Source organism: Hyposmocoma kahamanoa, unplaced genomic scaffold, assembly GCF_003589595.1.
Source record: "Hyposmocoma kahamanoa isolate Upper Pololo Valley unplaced genomic scaffold, ASM358959v1 95, whole genome shotgun sequence".
In the NCBI taxonomy this organism is placed as follows: domain Eukaryota; kingdom Metazoa; phylum Arthropoda; class Insecta; order Lepidoptera; family Cosmopterigidae; genus Hyposmocoma; species Hyposmocoma kahamanoa.
In genome coordinates this window covers 11,213,906-11,225,842 of record NW_020654972.1, presented here as the reverse complement: position 1 = coordinate 11,225,842, position 11,937 = coordinate 11,213,906, and the positions used below count along the sequence as shown (strand labels likewise).

At 36.1% G+C, this 11,937-nt stretch overlaps 1 long non-coding RNA gene across 1 annotated transcript; it reads right to left on the bottom strand.

The window, feature by feature from the left end:
- Positions 1 to 926: 926 nt before the first annotated feature.
- LOC113238116 lies at positions 927 to 10,927 on the bottom strand. Its single transcript, XR_003311083.1, has 3 exons — positions 10,801 to 10,927; positions 2,256 to 2,445; positions 927 to 1,044 (listed from the first exon to the last, which is right to left on the bottom strand). It is a non-coding gene; the product is annotated as an uncharacterized LOC113238116 (long non-coding RNA).
- Between the last annotated feature and the right edge of the window lie 1,010 nt (positions 10,928 to 11,937).

Sequence of the window (11,937 nt, the reverse complement as noted above, 5' to 3'; positions counted from 1 at the left end):
AGTGGTCGAACGAATGTCGGACAAACAATTTTGTTTTTTTGTAAAATTATGAATTAATAGTTGATCTCTCACATACATATAAGACAAGGTAAATAGTAATATAGTAACTCCAGAATCACCGAAAGCGGTGCCACAACTTGACAAACACTGTTATGTTCATTACACAGGTTTTACCTTCTCTTTTTTCGTAAACTTTAGAACTTATCGTTAAAATCATTTTACGTTAAAACCATATCGAACTCAAACAGCGAATAATAAAAGTAATTTAATAATCTTTGTCATACAAAGTTGCTTTAACACATACATACATATACTTCACGCCTTTTTCCCATCGGGGTAGATAGAGATAACGGTCCTGACACATCTTTCGCCTCATCAACACGCATCAGTGCGTTCATACATGCTTGGTTAAGGGTAATCTTGGCCTGGCCCTTCTTGGTAAGTTCGTCTTGCTCGGCCCAACTTGCCCGGGCGCACTCGCCCCTCTCTCTCTACATGTCCGAACCATCTAAGCATCTCTTTCTAAATTTGTCACTACATCTTCTTCCACGCCGCAACTTAATACAGACAAGGTTTAATGTTCAATGTCATGGTCTAAAATATCTTTTAGAATCTCTTTCCTAACATTATGTTCCCCTTAATTTTTTGGACTTCAACCAAAAGACTTTCTTCTTCAAACTCACGCCTAAACAACATTCTTTGAGTATTAAAATAAAACATACCTTTTTATAAGAACAGTTAACATTTTTATTTAACAACGCCATAAGAAAATATCACAGAACGTCATCAACAACATCATCTTTTTCCAATAGAAAATATTTTATTTTGTTATCTACATTACATTTGTTAACTTGTTTAACATCACCAAGTGTATCTTTACAAATGTTATTTATACGGAATCTTAGCACGCACTGTTGCTGACTACATCTTTTGTCATGACGTTAATATCTTGAAGGCATTGATTTTCGTTATTGTCAAAGACTTCTTTTTGTGGCATTGATGATAATTTGTTGCTTACCATAACGCAGACGTATATCTGACAAGCTAAAAAAAGAATATTAATAGGATCGTTTTATATAATACCAAGTGAGGGGACGAACAAGTCGTACGCATGGTGGTAAAGATCCGCCTACTCATAACATTTGCAGTGGCACTTACGAGCTTACAAGAATGGAGGACAAAAGCCGAAAAAAACCCAGTACAAAAAATCTGTAACAAACAATGTAAGTCTGGTGACTCGATCACAGTTGATAGAGCGGTTGACTTGGTTTGACACAGAGGCTGGTTCGTGTCCTGTCAGGTCGATGGAATTTTCTTTGTGTTCGATCTTTGCATTAATAATTAATTATATATAATAAAGAATATTTCCTTCCTTCATCATCAACTAGTAGTAATAGCAGTAGAACTCCATGTGAACTGCACCTTACCTATTTCTGCCGCCAAGCAGTAGTGTGAGCATTACTGCGTTCCGAGCTAAGGGTGCTGGAGAAATTACAGGCCCATGGGACTTATCAACTTATGCCTCAGGGTGACGGGCGCAGTGGCAGTACCCCTCAGATCTTTGAGTTTTTAAACTCTGAGTGGCACTGCAACTGTTATGGACAGGCGTGTCGCTTACCACCAGGCCCATGACTTGTTCGTCACGTCACTTAGTATCATAAAAGAGAGCATTTAGGCGTCCCGCTGCTGGGCATGGGTCTCCTCACAGGCGAGGGTTAAGGCTATAGTCCACCACGCTGGTCCAATGCGGGTTGAAGACTTCACAGTTTATATGTTTTCCGAGGATTGTGAACCTTTTTCGACGTGAAGGTTCCTTCACCGATTAGTTTAGAGGTGCGAACCGGGATTCGAACCCACGGCCTCTGCTTGAGAGGCGGAGGTCAAACCAGTAGGGCGCGCAAGAATTCGTGTCGTTTCTACACACGAACTGTGTACACTGCCTCGGTGCCAGACAAGAAAAAATCTTGTCTACCCCCGACACGAAGCGCTCTGTCGCTATTGTATGTACGTGTACACAACGCACCCTTCGGTTACCACACCGCTTATAATAATAATTCTTGTCATTATTTGTTATTTCATTGATTATTCCATTTAAAGTACGTCAGTTGTTATATATATTCGGTTAATTGCAAAAAATACTTAACTATATAAGTTGAATTTCTAATAAAAGACAAAACAAAAAAAATTAAGATCATGTTAGTTTTGAAGCGCATAGTGTGAATAGACCGTGATTTGTGTTCTTAGATGTTACTTACCAATGAAAATAGTAAAGAATGATGCCAGGAGGCTGATATTAAGCCAAAAATCATAGAAAATATTATTATAATCTAGAGAATAAATTCCATCGGATATTTTAGCGCCTACAATTGCTAAGGCCAAAGTTGTATTTGCAAAAACGCAAAATATTTCACATGTCAAATACACTATTAACAATTTGCGCAAGTTCTGAAAGAACATTAAATAATGTATTAATTATATACATTGACTTACAATTATATGGACGTCGGGTCCGCGCTAAAAAATGTCCGAACTTATAGGGCGTTAAAATCGTATACAGAGCGTCATTCACGCTGTAGTCTTCGTTTGTTCGACTAACAGCGAAGCAAGCAAAATTAGACAGTACTGCGATGACATTACAATATAAATTCAACGTTTTAGCTTTTTCATATTCCTTTACATGTTACTACGTTTAAATAGGTTGACTTGGGACATTTTTTTTGTGGTTTGTGATTAGACCCGTCGTCCATTTATTTGTAAGTCAATGATTAAATAACAAAAAGGTAACCCACGGAAAAATGTCAAAAAACTAGCTCTAAAACACGAAGACCTTACTCAAACTTTGCTGGAATGAGGATCTAAATTCTTTAGATATTCTGTGTTAATAAATCACAGTGCGAGGAAAGACAGAAACAAATAATCATGTTTACTTGTTTTTTCAAACAAACCAACGTTTTGGTTTTTTTTTACGCACACACTCATAGCCGCGCACTAGGGAAACTCTATATTGCCAGTGCCAGTGCCATGACACACAAATATACAACCACTAATTAAATCCAAACTCACGACAGAAATAAATGTAGGCCAGACAAATATTTCTCCCGGCCTGGGAATCGAACCCGTGGCAGATCACCATGATAACCGTTTGGTAGGCAGTTAATAATATAAATAAAAAATAAAAGGCTTTACAGGTTGAATGGATATGGTACCTCTTATAAGTGCGGCGCCACCTGTGTGCATTGTTGACATCGCCAGTGTTTATATTGAGATTGAAATTATAAAAACTTATTAAATCATCGAAATTCGGAGATGAAGAACAGTGATAAATCCTATCCGACACTGTAAAAATTGTGATAAAAAATAGACAGCTTATAAAGTGAATTTATGAAGAAATCATCCCGTATCATAGAATCTGAACCGAAACCACTTTGTGAAGGTCATGATCTGTGTGTACAAGTGAATATTTTTAAAATTCGAACATTATAACCTAAAAATTCATAACTGCTAATCATCAAATTTTAACGATCTTTGTTGAATTTAGTTCCGCTACTCCATAACAGATGGCGCCACTATAACAATCTTTACTTCTGAAATTAATATTGGTTATTACTCAGCATTATATCAACAATAAATATAAAATAAATGCGCAGGCAGATAATAAAAGACAAGGAATATTTAGTGTGTTCAAAATGCAAAGATAAATATGACCTGGATTGTGCCAATGTCTCAACTCAAAGATTTTACAACACTATGACCTCTGAACACAAAAAAGTGGGACTGTCCGTCATGCCACTGTAAAACTCCAAAAACAGGCAATACTAATTTTGCTTTGGACAACAGACTCCTGAACGATCACCAAGAAATCTCACCAACAGAATCTTAAGTGACACAACGTAACAACGTAAATTCAACACAAACATGGAAAATTACTCTATGAGCTTGGATGATATCAGCAACTCACCGAATCCTAAAGGTCACTCTTATTGGATCATCCCCTAACACTAAGAAAAATAAATGACTTATTGGAAACAACTTTAAAACAAAATAATAAAACAATCATAACAGAATTGAGAAAAATAATAGCAAACGATGTACAAGTAGCGATTACAGCCTTGAGAAATGAAATTAAACAACAGGCAGAAAGTTCTAAAAGTAAACAAGCAGAAGTTGATAAAGAAATTAAATATCTAGATTCAAAAATACAGTTACTAAACCTGGAATACAAAAAACTGCAATCTGAAACACAAAAACTTGAAACTGAAATTCAAAACCGTAAGACAGATTCACCTCCAATATACGCTGATTTATCCAAGACTTTTGTGTTACATGGTCTTCCGGAAAATTATTAGGAAATAGAGGAAGAAACATGTGAAAGAGTGATACGCTCTGTATACGATATGCGTCGAAACTTGGCTACTTATGAGCGACGTACGGGCGGAGGCCGAGCGTTACGAAACGCGGGAACACTAAAATCCGTTGCCCACCGTACCGAACTTGCAACTAGAAATCCGCGGGTAATAGGTCCCCGATTCTACGAACAACTACCCACAGACCTGAAGTGTTAGAAACGATGAAACGTTTTGTACCCGACTAAAAAACCTTTTATTGGATATTGAATTGTACAGTGTCGATGAGTTTCTTTTGAAACAATTTTAATTTTATTTTATTCGACAAGCAGTAGTTATACTACTTTATTTTATATTCATTATTATTATTATAATTTTATTACTGACGATCATAGTTATCCCTTGACATTGTATTTCCAATTGTAATATTGTGACATTGATAACATGAAATAAATGATTCTATCCTATTCTATTCTATTCTATTGAATATTGATCTTACGGATTATGTGGAAGAAATATCACGAATAAGAAAAAAAGGAGAGACCATTACATATGATAGAGTCAAATACGAAATACTCTTGCAAAAATTGTATGATGCAGGGATAAGAGGCTTAGCCCATAAATGGCTCACTAGTTACTTGACAAAACGAGAACAACTTATTGAAATTGAACACTTAAATTATAAAACAGGTACCTACTATTACAAATATAAAATCTGATAAAATAAACATCATTAACTCTATCCCGCAAGGTAGCGTTTGGCGTCGTATTTTGTTCTTGATATATGTAAATGACCTGCCCAAAATGTGTGAACAACATTGCACTTTATTTGCAGATGATATTACAATCATATTATCGTGTGAAAATTAGGAAGAATTACAGGACAAATTAGATAAGATACTAGAAAACCTTATATAATGGCTAAACTCTCACAATTTGGAATTGAATATAAAAAATCCGTACCAAAAATCACCTTCAAATATAAATATAAAAATACGGAACTGAAAACAGAAACTACAGCGACCCTACTCGGTATTGAATTAGACTCAACTATGAATTGGAAATCTCATGTACAAAACTTAACTGGTAAATTGTCTTCATTTATTTACGCGTTGTACAACCTCAAAAAGGTTACAGATTTTAAAACAGCTAGCTCCATCTGCGTACTATGCCTTTATTCACGCTCTCAAGGCAAGGAAATTGCGTTGAGATTGACAATTCATTCTTACTTCAAAAGAAATGTATAAGAATACTTGCTAATATAGACTCACAAACCTCTTGTAAGTCGTTCTTTATTAAACACAAGACTTTGACACAAACCTCAGTTTATATTCTTGAGTGTAGTAAATTTATAAAAAAATACAATCATCTTTTCTCACCAGTAAAGACTCTGAAGCATAACAATAGAGGTTTACACATGTTGAAGCGTCATTTCAGTACTCTAGGTATATACCATGCAGGGTCCCACTGTATGGTAATTAAAATATATAATGCAATCCCAATAAATATAAAAACACAAGATACACATAAGGCCTTTGTAACTCATCTAAAGTGCTATCTAATACATAGCAAAGCTTTTTATTCCCTAAAATAATACTTTTTAGAAAATAGTGCTTAAAAACGAATTACCAAGTTTATAACTTGTAAAGTATGTCAAATAGACAGACGTAAGTGTATCAGGAATGAGACCTAAATGTAAAAGGAATTAATAATATTAATTTTTTATTAATAATATAATAATATAATTTTAATTTTTTAATATTAACTTTTATTTTCACTTTTTATTAATTTTCTTTCTTTCTCACTTAGCTGCTCTTACCACTTTTATGCTGATGACTTGCAGATTTACGCGCAGGCATCTGCCGAGGACATTAATTCAGCGATTTCTGACATTAACAGCGATTTACAATGTGTTAGTGCGTGGTCAACTAATTTTGGGATATCTGTTAATCCTTTCAAGTGTCAAGCAATTATTTTAGGTGGATCTAAACAGATATCCAAGATTGACCATACTTCGCTCATTCAAGTAGTTTATGAGAACTCGTCTGTTCCATTCAGTTGTAGTGTAAAAAACCTTGGTCTTTACATTGACTCCTCACTAAGCTGGACCTTACAGGTGTCCGAGGTTAGTCGTAGGGTTATTTCTTCTTTACGTTTTCTAAACCGCTTTCGACATTTTCTTCCCATTAGTACTAAGACCCTGCTCGTCACCTCCCTTATATTCCCACTCATTGATTATGATGATGTCTGTTATCCTGATCTCAACGAAAATCTATTAGACAAGTTGGACCGCCTGCTCAATAATGCTATTCGTTTCATTTTCTGCCTTCGGAAATTTGATCACGTTTCTTCTTTTAGGTCTCAACTTAAATGGCTCCCTATCCGTCAACGCAGACAGAAAAGAATTCTCTGTACGTTGTACTCCGTTCTTTTCAATCCCCACTATCCAGAATACTTGAAATGTAAATTTCAGTATCTCTGTGACTCTCATGACCTCCCACTTCGTTCCATGAATTCACTATCACTCTCTGTACCTCTTTTTCATTCTGGCTTCATGTCAGATTCTTTTACTCTCCACTCGATACGGCTCTGGAACGCTCTACCGGACGCCATCAGATGGTCTCCTAATATATTTTCTTTTAAAAATAATGTTCATGAGCGTCTTCTAAATTGTTTGTCACAGCAATAATCATCATCATATTCTGTTATTGTAAGTATTTTGTATATGTATGGTATATTTGTATGTATGTAAGTGTATGTATTATATTATTAAGTAAGGTATTAGGTTAGTTTGTTATATATATAATTATGAATTTGTTTCATTTATTTTAATATAACCGTAATATTCTGTTTATTTACCGCGTTCGTGAATTTCGTTTTTCTCAGAGGTTGACTGGTAGAGAATGCTTTTAGCATTAAGTCCGCCTTTTGTATCCTTTGTATTGTGGTCAATAAAGTTTAATAAATAAATAAATAAATAATATTTAGTGTTGATATTGCCGAAAATTCTGTTTAGTTTTTTTTGTTATTAATCGTTCTTAATTTTATTTAAATAATGTTGAATTTTCTTATAGACTCGTTTTTAATTTTATTTTAATAATGTATATGTTTTAGTAAAGTAAGGATATAGTGCCCTCAGAATGTTGCAGTGCCCCCACGGGGTGTTGCATGTCAAGTACCATTAGCATAAGAACACTTGTTATATAACCATGTAACTTGCAAATAAAGAATATGAATATGAATGGATGCGTCTGACTGAAAAGCCCGAATGTCTGAAGAAACAGTTTCATTTCAATTTCTCAGTCGTCTCTTTGATAACTGACGAGTTGTCTAAAGAATATCAGAATCATTTAATGAAGAATAAGACAAGAGTTAGAGGGTAGTGGCTACAGGTAATTTTCAGAGTAAAAAGGTAAGTTATATTTATTTATTTATTTAGACATTTATTTCAGGCCACCTGACCCGTAAAATATATACCTTTAGGACTAACATCTAGGACAAACAACTAATCTACACGTATTGCACTTGGCGGCGACGTGTAGCGCAATCTGGTGCCATATTGTGAACTGCTTCCGTAGCCGAACGGTTACCATGCTGGTCTGCCAGAGTCTGGTCTGCAGAGGTCTCGGGTTCATTTCCCGGGCCGGAAGAAATATTTGTATGGCCTACATTTATTTCTCTCGTGATTTTGGGTGTAATTTGTTATTGTCTTTGTGTGTCCTTGGCACCCGCGACTCAGGGTTTCCCTAGTGCAGGGCTATGAGTGTGTGCGTTATAATTTAATGTAAATGGCAGTAAATTAATTTGCTACTCCGCGAAACCAGTGAAGGTTAAATCGTGCAAAATAGATACAGTTAATTATCCCACCCTCCCTCCGCATAAAATTAATAAAGCAAATAACACAAGCGCAACTACAGTCACAAACCGCCACCAAAAATATACCCGACACTTGTTTCGCCTTTCCACGAGGCATTCTCAGAGGCTGTTGTCTTCTCGACCCTCGGCCGAACAATGAGCTCGTTCAGAACGGTAAAATAAAGATGCAAAATTCAATTATTAATTTATTATACAACCCCTGTTGTTGTCCTAATTCATCTGTTCTAAAACACCCAGTGGTAGTCCTTTTTCGCAAAAATGTAAGATTTCATAAGAATGGGAATCTGGTAAAATATGGTTTGTGTCTAATAAATGTTTAGCGAAATTGGACCTGTTTGGGATAAGCACCCAAACGAAGGAACATGCTCTTTATATCTAGTTATAAAGTTACGCTCTGTTTGAATTAATGAATGAATGATGAATTAATGAACGAATGAAATATTCTTTATTGCACCATAAAATTACCGTTAAAATACAATAAAGTAACTTAGGTATAAAGATAGTAAGATAATGTGCAACAGGTGGCCTTATTGATATTTAGCAATTTCTTCCAGGCAACCTTAGGATAGAAATTTGGGATGTGCAAAACGGGTGCAACCAAAGAATATCATTATAAGTACACTACATAATAATTATTAACAAACTCATATACGTACACAGAAATATCCATACAAATATTATTAATACATAAATAATAATTATAATAAATATGTTATACTCTAAAGGAAAAAGAATAAGTATATAAATGAAAGGATAGTGGAGAAAAAGACAAAATTTAGGAGTTGAGGAAGTGATCCTTCTGAAGACACGTTTGAAGGAATCAAGAGAAGGGGAACCTTGAACGATTCAGGGAGATAATTCCACAGTCTGATCGCAGAAACGATAAAAGAGTTGGAATGAAAATTAGAGGTATGGGATATGTTTAGTAAGAGAGTATCAGAGGAGCAAAGGGTACGGCAGAGTGTAGAAGAGTGGAAAGTAAGGCGATCTTTAAGATAAGAAAGCGTAAAGGGACGGAATAGAATTGAGTAAAGAAGGTAAAGAATATGGAGATCTCTATGCTGGTGGATGGGTAGCCATTTAAGTTGTGCACGAAATTGGGAGACATGGTCAAATTTACGAAGTCCGAAGATGAATCTCATATTTTGAGCTGTTCCAGTTTATTGAGCAGGGTGACTGACAAATCCGGGTAGCAAACATCTGCGTAGTCCAGTATCGGATAGAGAATGCTCTGGGCCAAAGTAATTTTAGTTTTAGTGGGCAAAAAGTTTTTAAGCCTTCTCAGGGAAAAATGCGCACCAAACACTCTCCTGCTAACCTCAGCAACGTGCAACTTCCAAGTAAGACATTTATCAAAAATTACCCCCAAGTTCCTGTTTCCAAAAAAGGAATTCGGATACCATCAAAAACCACATGGGGTAAGGAGTCTAGGTCTATACGAGAAGTGAACCAAGTGCTACCTATAATAATGGATTGTGTTTTGGACGGGTTAACTTTTAGGCCAAAGGACTGACTCTATTGACAGATAGACTCAAGGTCCACATTGGCATAAATAGCACTTGGTAAGAAGAAACGACTGGGAGTAAATTTGGAGGTCATCCGCATATAGATGAGAGAGAGAGTGTGTAATAGAATTAATAAACAAAGAAAATAAGAGCGGGGACAGGACGCCACCCTGCGGAACTCCGGCAGAGATATCGCAACACGTAGAGAAAGAATTCTCATTACGTATACACCGCCGTCGCCCACAGAGGTAGCTTCGAAACCAATCAATAACTGCTGGAGATATGTTAAGAGAACGCAATACTTCCAATAATAAGTCAAAGTCAACTCCATTGAAGGCATTACTAAAATTAAGGACCTGTTTGACCTATGTTATACACTGTTACGTGTGTCACATGTGAGCTTATAAACTCCCGACTTCTTTCCACTTTCCACTCTTTCATTGCCATTGCAAAGTGTAGAGAGCAAAGTGTTTTTAAGACAAATACCACTTTGCGCTCTAGACTTTGACATTCTTCGGCCGAGCGTCGAGCAATCAACAGCCTCGTGGAGAGCCGAAACACGTATCGGGTATATTTTTGGTGGCGGTTTGTGACTGTAGTTGCGCTTGTGTTATTTATTTTATTAATTTTGCAGAGAAATGCAGAGGGAGGGTGGGATAATTAACTGCATGAAAAAATATTCAACACAAGAGCAGCTATTTTGCACGATTTAACCTTCACTGGGTTCGCGGAGTAGCAAATTAATTTACTACCATTTTTATTAACATGGACTTCCGCAAAGGAACGCCTGAATCTATTAATTCATTATTACTTACTTTTTATGTGACAAAAATTTACGGATTTAAGGTTAAGGTAGAATCCATTTATGCTCAACTACGGGGTTTGGTCTAACTTATTTATCAACTGAAACCATATTTTGAAGTAAATGTCTCACCACATGTTATGGTACAAGATGAGAAATCTAATTTTGTCAACGTTATTCCCTTATATGAGGAAACCGACAACATTACAAAAATATATTTTTTTCTTGCATGGGAAGGTACACCCTTCTTAGCCACGCTCTATTTATAACTTACCAAACGGACGGCAATCACACAAAAAATAGTAAGAATACAGTTTAGAAGCTCCGTTACTATAATTAAAAGCATGGCCGTAAATTCTGAAAAAAATCGATATCTGTAATGAAACAGCAACCCAAGGCACCTGAAAAGAAAGTATGTATTTTTGTAGCATATTTTTAATAGTCGTACGGCCATATTTGTGGAAAGGCAGTAAGTAAGGTCAATATTTTCGTCATAGTAGAATAAAACAAGCAGGGTAACTCTGTACAAATAACAGCGCGGTTTGTATGCGTGCGTCCGTACACGGCGCGCGGTGAGCGCGCACATATGCACCCCGCTGTGACGTTTGTATGGAGTTTCGTGGTTTCTTTACACTGCTAACGAAATTACTAACATAATGAACTGTGATCCTTCATATAAATCTTCATATGGAAAGATATACAACGTGTATTGCTAAGGTTTATACTACAGTCCCGCAACAGCTGCATAAGCAGTTAGTTTATTTATTTGGTTCTCCAGCAGTGAGTACAATGTGCATTACAATAAGAGTGGTTACACGTGGTGACTCTTAGCAGCGATGCAAACGCGCGACTGCATCGCTACACTTGTGGTTTATAAGCGATTGCATCGATGCAATTGCGCATTTGTATCGATGCAGTCACGTGTTTGCAACGTCGCGTTTGCGCGTTTCACGAACTCGCGTTTGCATCGTAACCACTCTCAGATATACTAAACATAAATACATTTGCCCCATTACTCAGAGGAAACACCGCATATCGCGCAAGTACAATAACAGTTTATACTTTTTTCATAATGATAACGAGTCGAAAAGAGAATCTATAACTATTAGTGTAAACAAGTCTTTCAGGTAAATTCAGAGACATAATTGCCAAATCCGCTGTATTGTAATATCGTATTTATAGTCCGAGAGGTGGAAAGTGCAATCTGCGATCTAGTGCGGTATTTTGGAATGCAAAAAACTTCCTATTATGATTTCTCTATGGTTCGGTGCTGTGGTTAGTTCTGATCTGATTGTTGGTAGATTTATATACATAAAAAATAAGTCTTACGACGTAACCAATGAAAGCGACTCCCGCTATTGGTTTTTTACATTATTGGTAAGAAGATGGATATACATTTATGTGATTTGCA